General features: G+C 42.4%; 1 long non-coding RNA gene across 1 annotated transcript; it reads left to right on the top strand.

Moving 5' to 3' along the window:
* The first annotated feature begins 345 nt into the window (after positions 1–345).
* On the top strand, positions 346–1320 carry LOC109286781. The gene is made up of 2 exons (XR_002094680.1): positions 346–433; positions 1201–1320. It is a non-coding gene; the product is annotated as an uncharacterized LOC109286781 (long non-coding RNA).
* Positions 1321–19830: the final 18510 nt, after the last annotated feature.

The raw sequence follows: 19830 nt of genomic DNA, 5'->3' as shown, positions 1-19830 counted from the left end.
TAGTAGAAGAGACAAAGACTAAATGGATTTGATAAAAATGGGGTGACAGTGGCACAGAATGAATTAAGAACATTTGAAGCAAGGGCTTTTTCCTGCTGTGATTTTATAAATGATTGTAATGGTGATCTGGTATTCAGATCATAATCTTAAAATTGGCCGTAAAAGGAGAATTTTGAAAATTCCTCAATCCTAGTTATAATCCATGGCTATTAGATGCATTTGAAATGAGAAACTCTTTTTAACAAAAAGTGCTGTTTTAGTAAAAGATGTTTTTGTGCTCAGAAGGTTAAATGTCATCCCCTTATCCTGTCATAATATTCTGTTTTTCTGGCTTTGGACAGGTGAAGTAGATCCCCCCCCCCCAGTTTAATGTGGTACTCACATTCACCTAGCAGAGGACATATGGAGAACGGTACAATTTGGTTGCAAAATGGTACATACCCAGGAAACTTTGCCATCTTATCCTTCAAAATGGAAAATTAAAGAGAAATTGTATACCCATATCCTTCTATTAACAGTTGTATCTAGAAAGCCAGGACTTCCACTAGCTAGAGGCTCCTGATTTGGTTTTGGAAAAGCAAATGCGTAAACTACATTGTGTTTTTTCCTTCCTGTTTCCTAAGTATTTCAGCACTACAGTATTGCCTTCAAAGGTCAAAAGCTGGAGTTTTTTCCCCTTGTTGCCATCTGGGCAAAATCAACATAAATCCAAGCAAGCCGATCTCTCTTTTACATTTTTCTATAAAAACTTTGGAAATCAAATGTATCTGACAATTTTGTAGGTGAGACAGAATAGAACAGCTTGTTCTTCTTCCCAGGCTATAACAGCTCTGCAGTACTAACAGTGGGGCAAGGAGGGGGAACTTGGTTTTGGCATTAAATTAAACAAATAAGGGGTGGAAGACACAGTAGAACAGATACTGCATGTGCAATAGCAAGATGCTATTTTTTACAGTGTCACTTGCCTGACCCTAACCACATTTTAAAACAACTGTCTGTCAGCAAATTAAAAATCCTACTGATAACAGTTTGCAGAGAGCAGCTATATTGATTCTGATTTCAAACTATTTCTCAGTGGAATGCTTGTTCAGTAATGTATTTGGCCTGTATTTATTCTCTGTTGTAGAGTAAAATAATAAAGGTTTTCATTAGTTCAATAATCTAATCTCTAGTTGTCAATAATATTCATTTGTATCATAGAATGTCAAGAGATCTTTGCCTGATCAGAACTCCACTATGCTAAGAGCTCTACAGGTGAAGAGGCAAAGCCAGTCCATGCCCCAAACAGCTTACAACTTTGCATAAGACCAGAGGCAACAAGAGGAATGAAATGAACTCAGAGAACATGGAAAGATGATAAGCTACTATCCTTTTGATCCTCATAGGATGAGCAACTGGAGTTGTAAAATAGAATACATCATGCCCAGAACTAATTCATGACTTTCTTAGAAGAAAAGCTAGGGCTCAAAACAATACTTTTTCTCTTTTATGAGGAGTGACTTCAGCCACACAATGCCTTATGTTAAAGCAAGGTCTTTAACTGCTGTTTAAAGAGCTGGAACAATACCACCAGACAGACCTTGAGCAGAACAGAAATAGTTTTAGCAGATTGTAGCATGCTAATTCAGTCTGTATGGTTGCAAAAGGCAATGTATCCCATTGTGATGCATGCTTTTTACCCAACACATCTGCATTGAATTGCACTGTTTAGACAAATAGAAAAAAATGATTTCAGTTTCAGGGTCTGAGATTTAGATATTCATTCATCTTAACCATTTGTCCTCTTACCATGTTAAAATATAATTTCTTCTATACTTAACAAAAGGCTGCCTGATGAACATTGTATGAAAAGTTTTTAGGCATTTCTTACCAAGCCTAAAAGCACTGAGGACCACAAAATATATCCTGTGACTAGTTAAAGAATAATAATGTATACTTAGCATGCTAATATTAAAGCACAATTTTATTTACTGAGGTAAGCACTAGAGTCTTTAGCATAAAACTCCAGAGACAACTCAAATATAGCCTCTGCCACCTACGGTTCATAACAAGATGGAGGTCAAGGTGTAGAGCCATTTAACTTAAATCCCTACTTAAAGTTATTAAATGAGAAAAACCTGGTGCCATGCAATGGGGATATATTTTGTATTAGCAACATTAAATAATGTCATTAAAAATAAGAACTTAGTGGTAAGGAAAGTAGAAAAAAAGAATAAGTTTCAATCCATTTTAATGTGTTTAGCAGAGCTTCATCTATTTTATTCCTTTCTTTTTCTTTTCTTTTCTTTCTTTCATTCTTTCTTTTTTTTACATGGGGGATGCAGTCCCCCGCTACCACAAATTATGCAGTTGAGTTTCCCACATTTGGGGAAATCGCAGGGGTCAGACCAGAGTGCAAGGTTCAAGCCTCATTCTGGGAAAACCACCTGGTTGATAATGGTGTCTCCTCTCCCCCCTCCCCTGTTTTTTTTCATGTTCTTCTACCTCAAATAGACATGTGGGTTTTTCCCCAAATGAAGGAAAAAAATGATCTATTTGTTGAGACTAAGCATCAAAAGTTTCAGTCAAAAAGAAGCTCCTCAGCAAAATATAATGAGTGAAAAAGGAGGTTTTAACAGAACGCTATATGTGACCATAACCATAGCACTGCCTACTATGAAAGCTATAATAATTGCTTCCAATTTAGCTACAGTACTGTATACTAATGAGGGATCGGACATGATAAGCAGCCCAGCTGCAACTTAAGTACCTCTGCAAGCAACATTCAGGGGGCAGTTTCTATTTCCAAACTAGCATATTTTAAAAACATCAGTGTCTCTAAAGAATCGATTTAAAAGATCTTGTGTGCGTCGATCTGCTGTCACATTCACGAGCAATGAGGAGTTTGATTATCAGCTTTTCAGTTTTAAATGGATATAATATGATATGTGGAGTTTTGGGGGGGAGTTATTTGAAATTATTAACTCCCACTGCAATAAAAGGGGGCTTGAACTATCTAAAGAAAGATCTGTAATTCAAGGCAGAAGTCATCTGCTAATTTGGGGGAGCTAAAGAGTTTCCATAGGGTGGTTTACCTTAGGATTTCTTGCATTTCCCTTTGGAATATTGGCCATTGTTAAAAATGGGATCCTGGACTGCAGGGGCTGACTAGTCTGATCCAGTATTGAAGTTCCTAATCAATGTTTATTGATGAACTTCTTCCTCTGGAAAAGCTGGAGTAATTGAGCTTTGGTGAATAAAGAGCAGAGGGAGTTGGGAGATGAAATCTGGCCATAGCCTTAGTAGGTATCTCTTTATCTTTTTTGTTTAAAACGAGCGAGAATCTGGACTAAAGAACCTTCTTTAGCCTCTAGAAAAAAGTTGTGCCATGAGAGCCAGATGGCAGGGAGGAGAGACAGAATAACTAGGATATGATTGTGGCTTAACTTATTGTAATAAAGATCCCTACACAGTTTTGAAGAAAGTATTCCTTGTTCCTTTGTCATTGTGATACAAGTTGCTGGGTAGCACTGCTGTCTCTCACTCCCCTTAGTGGAAAGTCGAAATGTCATTTCTGTTTTGGAATCATGGATCATGTCTCCCTTTTCCCAGCCTGCTTGGTTGCTGTCCAACAGTAAAGTCATCCCTCTATGGTCCCTTCACCACATGTTCCCCATGTGCAGCTCTAGCAAAGGCCACATGAAGATGGGTGGCCTTCTAAATATATATAGTAAAGTTCATATATATATATATAGCTAAAGTATGTATATTTAAATATATATAATAAAACCTGTGTTTCACTGGTTTTCTGTATGAATGTGAAGATCAGTTTATTTAGCTGTTTTTAAATGGCATGAAAACTGTCACTCTTAAATAGAATTGTTGCTGGGCCAAAAGCCACCAGAGATCCATAACAAGAATCTTAGCCAGGGATGACAACGGTTTTTCATTTCAACTGAACTAATAGCATTTTATCAAATTTAGCAAATTCATACATATTAATTTAAAATCCCAATAAAGCCTCACACCTACAAATACTTATGCATATGTTTAAATGTACATACTGTAGTCAGTCCCATGGGACGTGCATAAAGCCCAAGTCTTTTCAGGATCAGGGCCTAAAATCTATAGCCCTTTTTGCTCCTAAGATACAGCCATAACTTTTGTGTTGCAGTTCCTCTTGTAAGCTGATGTATGGAGATCAAACTGCATGAAGAGTCACTGCTATGCCTTAGAATAATCCAATTGTATGGTTTGGATTGCTTTTCCCCTCCGTTGAAAGAAACAGTATTAGGCATTAGACTCAACTGTAGAAAACAGACTTTACAACTCTATGCACTTTGAGCTACACATGCACTAAAATGAATGATTAGCTAAGCACTGAGGTTCTCCAAATGTCACTGCACTGTACATGTGGTTTCTGTTAGAGAAAATTGATTGTATACCTTAAGATATAGTCACTCTTGTCTTGGAACATGGGGTTGGATTAGAGGACCTCTTGAGATTCCTTCCAGCCTCATTTTCTATGATTACAGTAATTAAAAAATTAAAGGTTGTGAACCAAGGCATTCTGGCTAAATAATGTACAATATAGAATCATAAAAAATTTGGTTTAGAATGGACCCAGGAGGTCATCTAGTCCAACCACCTAGTCCAGCTCAAAGCGGGACCATCCCCAACTAGATCATCCCAGCTAAGGCTTTGTCTAGCCAGGTCTAAAAGCCTCCAAGGATGCAAACTCCATATCCTTTCTGGGTAGCCTGTTCCAGTGCTTTACTACCCTTCTAATGAGAGAGTTTTTCCTAATATCTAACCTAAACTTCCCATGCTGCAACTTAAGACCATTGCTCCATGTCTGGTCATCTGCCACCACTGAGAACAATCTAGCTCCATGCTCTTTGGAACCTCTCTTCAGGTTCTTAAAGGCTGCTATTAAATCCCCCCCTCAGTCTTCTCTTCTCCAGACTAAATAAGCCCAATTCCCTCAGTTTTTCCTCAGAAGTCATGTGCCCCAGCCCTCTAACTATTTTCATTCCCCTCTTCTGGACTCCCTCCAATTTGTCCACATCCTTTCTGCAGTAGGGGGCCCAAAACTGAACAAAGTACTCCAGATGTGACCTCACCAGTGATGAAAAGAGGAGCATAATCACATCTTGATCTGCTGGCAATGTTCCTACTAGTGCAGCCCAGTATGCTGTAAGCCTTCTTCACAACAAGGCCACACTGTTGGCTCATATTCAGCTTGCTGCCCACTGGAACTTCCAAGTCCTTTTCTGCAGAGCTGCTGCTTAGCCAGTTGGTTCCCAACCTGTACCAGTGCATGGGCTTGTTCTGTCCTAACTGTAGGACTTTGCACTTGTCCTTATTGACCCTTATGAGATTTGTTTTGGTCTAATCCTCCAATCTGTTAAGGTCTCTCTGAATCCAAGCCCTACTCTCCAGGGTGTCTACTACTCCCCCTGCCCCCCCAGCTTGATGTTACCTGCAGACTTTCTGAGGGTGCGCTCTGTGCCATTTTTTAGGTCACTGATGAAAATGTTGAATAAAACTGGCCCCAGAAAGCTTTTCAAGAATTTCACAAAAACTGTGATTTACTCTGAGGTTTGAGTGCTCTGAGGTTTGTTGCAAATATTTCAGAAGTTGCACCAGTCAGGTTGTCTCAGTCATGCCCTGAATCATGACTGCTGTGCTGATACAAACTGACATTGTAATAAATTTAAAGAAATATGTTATGCTGGGTTGTGTCACCTTGTTTGATGTTATACAATATTTTAGCCACTTGTTATCAGTTTTATTTTTTTTAGATAATATAGTATTATCAAAGGTTTACTTTTAACCATGTTACTCATTTTGTCCTTGAATGATTTCTAGGACTCAACTCTCTCCATTATTATAGATTTTGCTTGAAGGCCCAAGCCATGTCAGAACTGAGATGTCTAAACTTGTGGAGAAAGTGGCATGGAGGTCTTTGTTTATTACAAAGAGACGCAATTCTTCACTTTGCACGATTAAACTTTTGCCTGTTCGATGAAGAAGAAAGAACCACTCCCATCATACTGTGAATACATGATTGCAGACTACTTAGAAAACAACTGAAGCATAGAAGACAGGCAAGAATGAATGCACTGCATCCCATCTGTTTGTCCTTTTGGTACATGTGGTAATGGTCACTTATCTGACTACCTGTGGATATGTAAATGTATTTGAAATGATGAAGAACTCTCCATTCCATGATAATGACAACAACCCGTGACATTTCTAACCTTAGCAGCAGGTTAGAAACTATTTGTGTTCTCTTCCATTAAGAATTTTACCCCTTCTGACACATCTATTTAGTTCTGTTTGAAAGAGAAAATCACATTAGTATGACCTAAAACCACAAATGAATACTGTCTTCTCCCAACTAATCTGCATATATTTAAATATTTATGAGCCACCTGCTGGGTATCTGAGGTGGTTATCAATCTAATAAAACCACAATGTTAGTTGAAGCTCCCTTATAAGCACCAAAGCATATATGTATTAAGACCAACCACAACTATGCTTAATAAGATATTGCACATCTCATCTTTACTTGTTTCTCTAATTTTTCCCCTCTAATTTATGAGTTTTCAAAAATACATGAAATAGGTATAGTATAAGCAGTATTGATAAGCTCGAAGCCTGGGACTCATGCCTAGTGGATTTCACTCAGCATGGGCTAGTATTTTGCACTAGAAATGTCATTCTTTCCTTATGAATAGTGGTACAGTCTAGCTGTATTTCTTAAAACTAAAGATACTTTTTAGTTGAAGCATTTTGATAGACCCCAAAACACTTTTGCGCATTCCCTGGAATAACAGAACTCATTTTGCTCATGTTGTTCCTTCTTTACTTTTATTTTTGTACTGTTGTTTTCCATTTCAAAGGGTGAGAGTTATGGCTTGATAACAAAGGTAGCAGTTAATATTGTATTTAATATCCTTTCAGTGCATATGATGTAAAGACTGCAATCTAGATGAAATTATTGTTGATGCTAGTGAATAAGTTATTCATCATTTTGCAGAAGGAGCTGGACTTCCAACATGAATGCCTTATGCTTTGTTTATTTTACATCTTTGGATGTAAATTACTAGCTATTTTAATCTAGGAATATATCAGAAACAGAGCTTTCGAGAAGTCGGTTTTGCTGAAGCTTTATCAAACTTAACAGTGTTCAGCATACTTTCTAAAATTACACGGGTCAGATAGCAAGAAGATTGTTTAGAAAATACACAGAAAAATATATTGTGAGATCTAATTTTGTTTCTGACCACTAATGACTAGTGAGGTTTGTAGTTCACTGAAATACCGTTACAGTTGTCCTTAGCAATCAGCCTTTACTTTTCAGGGGAAAGAATCTAATGGAGTTAGGACTTTATTTCAGAAACCTATACAATCTCTTGTATTCAGAAAGATACTTATAGTAGTAACCATAAGACATTCTTCAGGGTGCCATAGAAGTTGTATTTACATCAGTGTGTGTTAGATTTCTTGCACTCTATAATTAGTAATAAACACTAACAACCTCAGAGTTAAATAGGATGAGAAAGGGAAAGTGCAACCCTCAAGCCAGCTTCTTGAGGTCCTGGTTGTTTTTTCTTCTCTCCCGTTATTCACTGCCACAATCATACTGTGGCAATCCCTGAGGGAATTATCTATTATGCAGGCAGTGGGCTAAATTCTGCTCTCAGTTGCATCCCTGATTTGCACAGGTGTAACCAAAGAGACCCAGTAATTATGAGATGTTTGTATTGGAACAGCCCCCTAGTTCTTTGCTGCTTAACCACATCTGTGTTTATCAACAGATAAACAGTTCAAGGAAAAGGCATTACTCCCCCTCTCCCCACTTTTTTTCCTACTGATTGTTTTTTTATTATTTAATTTCTTCTTAAATTAAATGGAGACTACAACTGTGAGTACTGTCCAGGATTCTGAATCCTTGTAGGATCTTCCCTCTGTACAGCTTTGCAGGTTTTGCTGGCAGAATGATTTGGCAAGATTTCTGAGAGGATCCTGATTTAAAAGCTGCCCAAGACATTTTTTTCAGATGCATCCACTTCGTATTGATGGAGAAGTAAACATTACTCAGGAATTCTGGTTTACCAGGAAAGAGCAAGGTATCTAGAGAATGTAAACCATGTAATAATCTGCCAACAGGTGGAGCTAGGTGAAAATCCCTGGATGCTATGGCATCTCCTATATGGCTACACTATAAGTCATAGATTTCATAGATTTCATAGACATTTGGGCTGGAAGGGACCTCAGAAGATCGAGTCCAGCCCCCCGCCCAAAGGGCAGGGAGACATCTGGGGTGATAGGATCCCAGCAAGATAAGCATCCAATTTGCTCTTGAAGGTGTTCAATGTAGGTGCTTGAACCACCTCCGATGGCAGGCTGTTCCAGACCTTGGGGGGCTCGGACAGTAAAGAAATTCTCCCTTATGTCCAGCCTGAAATGGTCTTGTAGTAGTTTATCACCGTTCGACCTCATCATCCCTTGGGGTGCTCTGGTGAACAAGCGTTCCCCCAGATGCTGGTGGTTACCCCTGATAAACTTATAGGTGGCCATCAGATTGCCCGAGCCTGCGCTTTTCCAGGCTAAAGAGCCCCGTGGCTCTCAGCCTGTCGTCGTAAGGTCTGTTTTCCTGACCTCTGATCATGCGCGTGGCTCTCCTCTGGACTCTCTCAAGCTTCTCCAGAGAAGTCCTATAAATTTAAATTAAAAAACCTTAATGAATAAAGCATTCATTTACAACTGTATTTTGTTACTTAATTGTCAAGGATTTTTCTTTATTCATTAAAAAATCCGTTTTTTTTCATAAGTGAAAGAAACCATAATTTGGTTGTAATGCTAAATGTTTATTTACAGTATCTCTGTAAAATGAATGGGAAATGAACAAAACAGTACACCCAAGTTTTGTGTATATGCAGGATTAGTTCTTTATCAGCTGTGCCCTTGGTGAAATTAAATCTTTGACAAGTGGCTGTGGGACTTTTGAAGCCTAATTGCATACATTTATATGGACTTTTAGATTCTGAATCAAATTAACATCTGGCATAAGTGGGTGCAGTTTAAGTGGTGAATTGAATCATGTTCTATAACAGATTGGAAATTGTGCCTCTACATTATCCCACATGTGAATTGTACTATAAGTTCTGGATACATGTTTATCTATACAAAAGATAAGGACCTCACTCTGGATCAGTGGTCCTCAACCTTTTGGCCCTGCAAGCCAGGTGAGTGATACACGGTGGCCCACAGGCTAGATTGAGCCATGTGTCCTGGGATCAGGCCCTGGGGCCTGTATCATCATGTACCAGGATCAGACCCCAGGGATCCAGCATCACTCACTCTATCCTCATGTGCCAGCATTGGGCCATGGAGGACCAGCAGCATCCCTTCCTGCCCTCATAAACTGGGATTAGGCACTGAGGTCCAGCACTGCCCTCTTCTACCCCCACACACTGGGATTGGGCCCTGGGGCTTGGCACCACCTCCTCAGTGCCCTCTCCATGTTGGGATTGGGTTGTGGGGCCCAGCACAGCCTCTGCATGCCAGAATTGGGCCCTAAAGCCTGGTGCTGCCCCTGTCCAGGCTTGCATGCTGGGATTGGGCACCTGATACAGTTTGCAGGGCCTAGGGCCCCCTATAGGTCTAAAAATTTGGCAGCAGGGGAGTGGTGCCACTGTTCCCACACTGCCAAATTTCTGCATCTGTTGGGGACTTCCCTGGGCCAGGCAATATAGTGCTACAGGCCAGGGCATATTTTTAAATGCAATAGCCTGAAACCTATCCATTCCATACATTCACATCTTTGTGTCAGGTAGTTTATATAAAGTCAAAACATCTCCTCTCTACCGGACCTGGATAGCTATATTGATTTATTTTGATCTGCCAAGTAATGGACAATATATGGTGATAAGGTAAATAACATTTATTTTATATCTCAATTCAGCAAAGCATATAAACCTATAATTAAGTCCCATTCACTTCAAAAGGGACTTAAGTGTGCTCTTAGTCTCTTTGTGGAATCGAGCCACATTTACTTTAACTGCCAATAATACCCTCCAAGTGAAATGCTGAGGTGAAATTTAAGCTATGAATAGCAACACACAGTGGAAGCCAAGTGCTGAGATTCATAGTGAAGGGAACAAAATACTTTTTTAGGTAGATAAATCATCTTAGTTCTCACCTATGCATAAATGATATCATCATTGTAGTAGTAATTTATAGGTGAAGGAAAGTAAGAGGTTTAAGGTACTATTTTAGGCTAGGGACAGAAATTATACATAAACCAGTGTAAGTGATCAGAAACTGGTTCAAATCTGTAACACAACAGAAGGTCAGTGCATATAAACTGCTGTCAAAATGCCTGCAATCAATTTAAGATAAACCTGGATGGGTGTAGTATCAGACTTAACTGTTTTAGGTTAAATCTGTTTATTGAACCTCTGTCTCAGATCCCCTCCATGTTCAAGTTAGCTCACAGTCTCCTAGCATCCCAGGGTGCTTTGAACTCCTCCCACAACCTCCTCACCCTCCTTGCAGGGTGGATGGGCTAACCTTGACCCAAGCTGTCTGTTCAATCTCAGCAGGGAGGCATGCTCTAGCACTCCCTAGCTTCTGGGATGGGCCACTACTGGCATGTGGCTAAATTTCTGGAATCAAAAGTGAATGTCTGTTCACGTGCTTATGGGTTCAATCTATGTAGTTTAGACTAACCTGTGAAGATTGAATTAATTCAGTCTAAGGCTTTCTGGCCATCTGTACTTAGCCATAATGACAATCTAAGTAACTTCAAAATGGTGCATTCTGTGCTGCCTGGGTCTTGTCCAGGCCCTTTGCACAGAATAGTGTTATCATGCAAATAATGATTCCCATGTTATGAAGCAATTCCTGTTGTTAAGGAATAGAGGGCTTTGTTTGTAATGCCACAGCACAGAGGAGCCAAGCTGAGGGTGCTGTGGAATCCATAATGTTGGAGCTGCTTATTAGCTTTTATGACTAATGATAATATTTTGGTGTTTTGTTCTATCTCAGCTATAACTTCATCAATACATGTGGTCAGAGTTTGTAGGAGGTTGTTTCACACAGCAGAAATCAGAGATAGTGAAAACTTTTACTTAACTGCTTTCCTGCCAGACTGCTTTGCAAAGCCTGGGGCTAGCTATAAAGATGTAAATAAAATGAATATTCGTAAGCAATAAATATTAATTAAACAACATTTATGTTCCAGACGTGCTGTTGCTCCTAGCAGGTCCCACCTGCATGGCAGAGTGCGCTTGTTAAATGAACACTGCTATTTGAAAAACACCTAGTGGGATTTCACTAAGAAACTGCTTTCATCTGCAGTATATGTGCACAGCTTTTTGGATTCAAGTTGAACCAAACAGAATTTTTAAGTTTTAGCTTTTCCTCAAAGTATGATAGAAACTGATGGACTTTTCTGAGTCAAGATATTCATCCTGCAAACGTATGGACAAATTACCCATTAGTTATTATTTAAGCCATATTCAAAAATGAAGGGAAATGTTAATGGAAAAAGCCATCCACAAATATTTCTTGTAACATGTGCTGCTGCTCATGCACACAAATACAAGCAGACCTTTCCTTTTGCACCTATTGCTTTAATACCAGTGCTTCTGAAGGACACCTGCACTATAGCATTGTATTGTGGAATTGCCTGGACATATCACAAATTCCTTTTTACTTGAGGATTTCAGGTATATCACTGCTATATGCTATATCTAATATTTTAACTTGGACAAGATGTATTTTTGGCTAGTTGTGAGTGTAAGACACAAAATAATCCTTTGATAATTCAATAGAAAATTGTTAAATGGAAGATATTGTTAAGCTTCAGTTGATTTCTGAGCTGTAACAAGCTCTGAGATTCAAATTCAAGATTATTCTATGTAGATTTACCAAATAATATACTAGCTCACAACTTTTCCCCAGCAAGGTTCAACAGGATATATTCACTTTAGCACAACAATGGATATGTGTGATAAGGTCTGTACTGCTGTTCCAGCTCCACCCTACAGTGCAGAAAGAAGGACTCTGCTTTGAAGGGGAGCAGCATTAATATTGTCCTTCAGGCCAAAACAAGCTGCAGATGCATAAAGTTAGATGGCAAAGAGCCAACAAGAACTTGGCAAGGGACAGAAAGGTGAAAAACCCATAGGGATCCAAAGAACATCCATTTGTGAACAAAGATTAGCTAGCAGTATTAAATAAATAAATAAACAATTGTGCTCTCACCAAAGGAAAGCAACCATCTGAAGGCCTAGTCATGGCCAGAGGACAGGAGCAGGATGTTCTGACAGTAAGCCAAGGCCCCCAAAAGGCCCTGTTCAGTCTCTCCATGGTGTTAGGTGAGCTTTCTTACCCCTGTATTTTAATTTTTGTCAAAATGGAGAGCCTGCCTGCCCGTAAAGCTGTTTTCTCCTGAGAGCTTTCACAGCTCTATGTTTTTCAAACCTTTGTACTTTGATTAATACTTGCTTATTTCTGGTAAAGTACTAAGGATCATAATTCAATAAAGATGGCATTTACTGCCATCTGTCTTGACAGTCTTTGAATAGAAAATGTGAAAGGTGAAAGGTTTACTGGTAGGGCTTATTGCCTCAAGCATACAGATGGAATAAGAAGCATTAGATATGGTACACAGTAATCCTAGGAAAAAATGATCTTCTTATATTTTCCCATCTCTTCCATCCTGGCTCTACCTTCTCTAGACAGTCTCCCTACCAAAACAGATTTCTTTGAAAAGCAAAATAGGGCAACTTCAGGCATCTAACTGCCATGTAACTGCTTGTCAAAGCTAGTTCTCTAATTAGCAGTGCTTGCAAACTCCACTAGTACCCTGTCCTGTTAGACCACTATTATTCATCCTAAGGAAAATTAGTTAGTATATATTATAGGTCATTCTGTAATGTAGGAAATTTTAATGGAAAAAACATGCATTAGGATAGAGCTTCCCCTTCTGGTGAATGCAGATGAAGATACTCTGTGAAAATAGGAGAGAGTATAAACGTTTATATTTTGTTGCTTAAAAATATATGAAGAATGGACAGAATCAAAATGTATTTTCTAGGTAAGACTCTTAAAAGTTAAATCTCTTTTGCTCCAACTCCATTCCTGTAAAAATCATTATGTTATATTGCATGTGGAAATTGCATCATAAATGAAAATGGAATCATTGGGCGCATCTACACATGCTGATTTAAGGTGCATTGGCCATTTTTAAGGTGCATTAAAGACATGGTTCTATGTGTGCATGCCCTTAATAGACATTTAAAATGGCAATTTTTGGCTATTCATGTCTAAATTTGATACCTGCAAAAGTAGGTATCAAATTTAGGAGTGAATAGCTAAATAGCCTTAACGCACGTGTAGACGCGCTAGGGCGCATTCATACTATGTATGTTGAGTGACTGGGAACTAACTTTAGTTCCAAGTCAGTCTGCACACCACATTAATGCACCTTAGTGCATGTATGTGTAGACATGCCTAAATCGCCTCAATCTGCATTAGGCAAATGTGCATTAAGTTTAAGCATGCCTAAAACACATGTAGGGATGCCCATTGTTCCAGTAGTTTTAAAATAGAAGAGTCTACAACTGAGATTCAGTTTCCTCACTAATGCCATCTGAACCTTTAACTGTGTATGTGGTGTCAGATAGATATGATTTTGCATTGTCTACAGCATTTTAAAAATGTGGACTTCTGCTCTCAAAAGATGCAATATATAATGCCATATTATTGCCACATTAAACATGAAGACATTGTTGTCACTTTTTTCTATCCTTGCAGAATTTTTTTAGAAGTGATCTACAACATAGATCATAGTTTCTTCACAACAAATTCACAGAGATGCTGACAAGTTCTTTGTAGTTACTTTTATTTTTTCTTTTAAGTGTCTGTTATTGGACATACTTTTGTACCTGCTGGAAAAAAAATCTCTCCCATCTCAGTGTTTTCCTTTTCCCCCCAATGGGTAAATATTGATTTTTCCTTGCTTTTCAAAGAGCAAAAACCAGCATTGCTTTGACTTGTTTATTAGTACCATCGATGATGCCATCAGTACTGTCAGCAAAATTCTAGGAAAATGGCTTGTTTCTGGCTGCCTTTACAGAACAAAAGGATGGCAAGGTCAGGTATAACCAAAGACTCTCAAGCTGTCAATGTTTGCTTAAAGTACATATTAAGAATACTGAAGAATTCTTTACCATGTAGTTATTATAGAAGAGATCAGCTCAAACTACTTGATGGAGCATGTATTTAAGAGCAGAGCTACTGCTTTATTTATAAATCATAAACACTGTGGGAAAACCTTGAAATTATGGCCTTGATCCTGAAATAAGTCCGAACTGGTGGGCAATTTTGCCAGCAAGGCACAAGTAAATGTCCATTGAATTTAATCAACTATCTACTGCTATAAGTATTTCTTTGGGCAGATCTAGCCATGGAACTGGGACTTAAGCCAGTGATTAACTTATATTCCACCTTGTTCTAGTCAACCTTCTTCCTCTAACTCCTTTGAATACAGTTCAGTGGGCATCTGATCCAAGATCAGTTTACTTGTAAGTAAATACTCCCAGGAAGGCATCTACATATGCAGGGACTTGGCAGCAGTTTTCCTGCTCTTAGCACCAAATTAGTGCCACTTCCTGGAGCCCTGCAATGGGCCCTTGTTGCCCCTGGGGGGTGGGGGAGCTTCAGGCTCCAGCTGCAGTTGGACACCACTGTCAGGACTTGCATCTGGGCGATGAGGTGGCCTCACCTCTCCTCACTGGGGACTCCACCTACCCACTCCTGCCCTGGGTGAGGCACCCTAGACTAGCCATCTGGACCCCTGCCAGGCCAACTTTACCTGCTGGCTGAGTCAGACCCACAATCTGGTGGAGTGTGCCTTTGGTGCCTGAAGGGACATTGGTGCATCCTCACCACCTGCCTTCAGTTTGCCAAGAAGAACCTTCCCCAGGTCAATATTGCAGCCTGCATGCTGCATAACATCTGTAAGGCCGGGGAGAAGCTCTTCTGTGAGGCCTGGGTGGAGTAGGCATGGCAGGTAGAGGTTGCCTGGAAGCGGGAACACCACCTGCAGTGGCAGCGACAGTGGTGTCCCCCCTGCCAAGGCCCCTGGCAAGCTGCACACCTGCCAGTGGGGGCCAGGGCACTGGGCATGAGAGGTGCTGGTCAACCACCTCCTCCTACACCCCTAACTCTAGCCAGCCTGGACCTCTGGCCACCTACCCCTCAGCCCCCTGGCCACCCCCAGCACCATGCTCATTGCAGACACATCTCACAAGAACAAGTTTTCATTCCCCTCACAGCAAACAGACCCCTTCTCCACTACCTCCCCAACAAACAGAGCCCCTCCATCACTCACCCCACCCATCAACAAAACATGCTCTTCTTTTTCAAACGATTTACAAAATGTGTTTTACCTGTGCCATGTCAGGGTGGGGGGCCATGGGATGGGAGAACCTAGGGGGAAGAGCCTAGGGACAGGCAGCCAGCACCCTGGTCTCTGGCTCTTCCCCTGCAGGTGTGTAAGTCACGGTGAGCCCAGTGGGGAAGGGGCTTTCCCAAGGGTGATGGCACTCAGTGGTCCCCTAGTGCAGGCAGCTTCTCTGGCAGCCGGTGTCCAAGGCCAGCAACTGCAGGCAGCTCAGGATCTGTGCCTGCATGGAGCCATGGTGAGCAGCAGCCCTGGGCCAAGGCAGGGTAGGGGGGTGGGGGCTGTGTGGTGGGTGACCTGGATCAGGGGCCAGGCCCAGGCAGGGGCCTGCTGCTGGGCAGAGAGTGGCTGCTAGGGGACAGGCAGGCATAGGGTGGGGGACTGGGCAGCAGATGACATGAAGGCAACTGCTAGGGCCAGATAAGTGTCCAGCACCCAGTGGTCATCATCTGTGACCTGCACTGCCTGGGTCAGGATGGTTTTCTGTTCCTGCAGTGCCTCCACCTGCTCATGGACCAGGGCCAGGAGCTGTGCCCAGAACTCCTGGTCCTCCTGGTCCTGTACCTCCTCATTCTGGTCCCATGCATCCTCACAGGTGATGTTCTCTGCCCACTAGGCCCATGTGTCCTTCAGCCAGTCCTCTGATGTCATCACCAGCTGTTCCAGGGGGCCAGTGTAGTTCTGGGTCCACCTGTGGCAGAGCTGATGGATCCACAGGGCCCTGGATGTGGGTGGCAGTGATCCTGAGGCCACATCCTGGCTGCTAAGTGTGGCCTCTCTCCCGCATGCAGCTGCAGGACCTGCAGCTGCCATAAGATATAAGCTGTTTGTGTGAATGTGCAACACATCTCAGATAAGATGCTCTTTACTAGGGGCCATGTAATGCCCAGGGAGGGGGTGGGGGAGAGTCTGTTGTGTACAGGTGCCCAGGGACCATGGTTAGTTGGATGGGCATGGCTGGACACGTGGCTGCTGGCTGATCCTCCTGCTTGTTCCCAGGGGCAGATGCACCACTGGGTGCTGGCTGGAGGCAGCCTGTCTCCCCTGCCCCATTCCCATGGCAGGACAGGTCAGGGTCCTGCCAGCACCTGCTGTCACTGCTCCAGACCCTGCTCCCCCCCACTCCCCTCCCCAGGCCGCCTGCTCTTTTGTGCTGCTGCCCAGCTCACGGTGCCTGGGCTCGGTTGGTGCAGGGTTTCCTGATGGCTAGGACAAGGAGCTGCCTGCACCCCAACCTTCACCATTGGGGGACCTCTCTAGGGAGGTGCCCTGGGGCCAGCCCACACCCCATGCTGGCACTGTACCCCAAGCATGCCTCTGATTCATCCTGCTGTTGCTGATCGCCATGGTGCCCCAGGCACACTTGCACACCTGGCAGAGGATCCTGAGCTTCGACAGCAAGGGGGGCAAGCACAGGCGGCCCAAAATCCTCTGCCACTGCCTGGAGGGCTACCTGTGGCTGCACTACATGTCCCTGCTCCCCACAGATGAAGAGGACATTGACGTGTTCCTCACCATGTGAGAGGCCTGTGTCCACATAGCTTTGGGGGCAAAGAGTTCTCAATACATTTTTGCATTGTCCCCTGCCTCCCTGCATGCTGGGGGGGAGGGGAGAACCCAGGGCCAGGGGAGTATGGGCAGGGATGGGTGGCAGAGGCAGGGGCAGGGGCCATGGTGGGGAGGGCCCTTCACCCAGTGTAGGCCTTATCATGTGGTCAGGCCTGGTGTGGCTGGCAGCTCTGCTGGGTCCTGGCTGGCAGTGATGGCATGTGGCTCCAGGCAGTGTCTTCAGATGGCATGTGAGCACCTGGCCAGGGGCCTCCCCCAGGGAGGATCTGGTGCTGCTAGCAAGTAGCAATTTTACTTGCAATTAGCTATTTTTACTGTGTGGTAAGCATGCGCAGATGTAGCTATGCATGCTTACTGTGCAGTAAACTAGGCTACTGCACAGTTAAGTGTCTCATATAGATGTGCCCAGTGTCTCACAGGGATGCTTGCAGTTACTGTTGGTAAAGCATTTTGGAGGGGGCGACTGGTTGGGTCACAGGGTGCCTTAGTGTGGGGCTAGCTGGTGGCAGCCTCTGCACTGAGGCACCCTGCACCCCATCCAGCTGGGGACTGGCATGTGAAGATGCCTAGGGCTCCGTGCTCCCCACATCTCCATGCACTGCAGAGCCCCTGTGCTGAGGTGTGCTGCACCCCAGGCAGCTGCTCTAGACTCCACTCTGTGGCTGGCTGGGGTGCAGCATGCTTTGATATGGGGGAGCAGTTAGCCCTGGGCTGGTGCTCCCCTGTCTTCATGTGCTTCAGTGCATGTAGCAGCCATGGGGTAATCCTCCCCTCACCAGTTATAGACTATGGGTATGTACAGACATGCAGGCACATGCAATTTGTGGCACCACAAACTGCACACCTTACACATTAAACCAAGTGTGCCACTGCTAATTTGCAGTACAGGGGCAAAATTTGCTACTGGGATTTCCCGGTAGTAAAAAGAAACCCTGGAAAAAAATCAGGGCAAAGCACGTGAAAAACTGTGCGCTGGGACAAACATGGAGATGGAGCAAGTAGCCCACAATGTGGCCAACAAGGAGCGGCCAACCTTCAGGATGCATGCCACAAGTGGCACAAGCAGCCACTGTATGTGGTATACAGCAGATCAGGGAGTGATGAGGCAGCAGTGGCAAATAGGGAAGGAAGCATGAAGCAGAGCAGCGGATTGGGCAGGGACTGGAGGGCTGGGAACAGAAAGCAGAGTATCTGATCAGGCCAGGACCACGTGGTCAGGAAGCAATGAGCAGAGCAACAGATTGGGAAGGTGATTGCAGCAGCACTTGGGGAGAGCATGAGACTTAATGTGTGGCACACCTGCCAAAAAGGTTGTTCCTCACTGGCCTAGCAGTAATTGACAGGATGAACTTGGTTCAGTCTTTTAGGCTACTGAACAGGTAGTCCAGGTTTGGTCATGTACCTTTTTCCTGCACTGTGTCTTGTGCTTCTTGGGCACAGGTTTGCATCTAGCCTACTATTTTTAAACTTTGGCACAGAAAAGGCTAGATACAATCTTTACTAATGACATCTGAGATTTGAAGGGGGAATACGTGCAGCTCTACTGAAATCAGTGGAGTAGCATACATATATGTTTGGTCTGAACAGAGCCCTTAGACTGCAAAAACTTTTGTGGATATATTGCATTTTATATGGAAGCATGAAACAATGTTTGCTTCTAAATCCCCTGTGTGAGGATCCCAAACCACTTGGTAACCTTGCCTTAGCTTTTCCAGGAGTAAAAACAAAGAAACATAGCTACACAAGTTTGTATTCTTTGTCCATGTGGGTACTGAGAAGGTTAGGCAGTAGCTTTTTCTTCTAAAAAATAATAAAAATCTATTTAGACATTAATAGTATCATTTTGTATCATCAAGAGCTAGAAATTTTCTATCCTTCCCAAGTGTATTTTGGAAAGATGAACTGTGGTATATGTCAGTTTGCAAACAGCACGAATATGTTAGCCTTTGGTGCTTTATCCTCCTCCAAAAATGTAGATCTGATAGCATCTGTTTCTACTACCCACGCTATCCAAATCATTAAAAACTCACAAGAGTTGGACAAGAAGTTTTAAAAACCTTTCATGTGTTTCTCTTTGCTAGGAAAATCACTTTCTTCTATCAGTTTGCCTGTCTTGCATTTTTTGTCTGAATTGCAAAGACATTTATTACTGACACTTGGAAAATAGGGTTAAAATTTGGGCCAAGCACCAAATAATACTTTAATATAAACAAGGGTGGTGCATGTAACTTACCCAAAGCAGTTTCAGCAGTTTTGAACAGCTAAATATACTTTTCCTCCTTGAGTACAACATGCAAAAGACTGTGTTTTTCCAAGTTTGGATGCTTGAATTTAGACAGCAAAATCCATACTTAGGCTTCAATCCTGGAAATATCTGCATGCTTAACTTGAAACATGCAAAGAGTTCTAGAGAAATTAGGACTGCTCACAGGGTTTGTAGTGCTAGAGTTTTGGGCACCAAAAGGAATGACTTGATCTTGTGGAGTGCTGATCATTTACTTTGGTTCATGTTAGTAGTGGAAACAGAGGAGAAGCCATGTAGTATTCTCCAGGTAACTTGTTTGTGCAAATTTACAAAACAAAAACCAAACAAATGAACCCTACAAAACGCAACTTCCCCTCAAGTTCATTTGGTGGCTGGTGGGCAGAAAGGGATCTGTTTAAAGAGCAGTGTAAGCTAGACTAAGTTTTGGTTTTCAATCTGCCACCTTTCATCATTTTGCTTCTCCCCCTTGCAGAGAAATTTGAAAACGTAAAGAATCCCAAACTGAAGCACGCAGTGTCCACTGCTGAAC

Source organism: Gavialis gangeticus, unplaced genomic scaffold, assembly GCF_001723915.1.
Source record: "Gavialis gangeticus isolate Ggan-Ray unplaced genomic scaffold, GavGan_comp1, whole genome shotgun sequence".
Classification (NCBI taxonomy): domain Eukaryota; kingdom Metazoa; phylum Chordata; order Crocodylia; family Gavialidae; genus Gavialis; species Gavialis gangeticus.
This window is presented reverse-complemented; position numbering and strand designations above follow the sequence as displayed.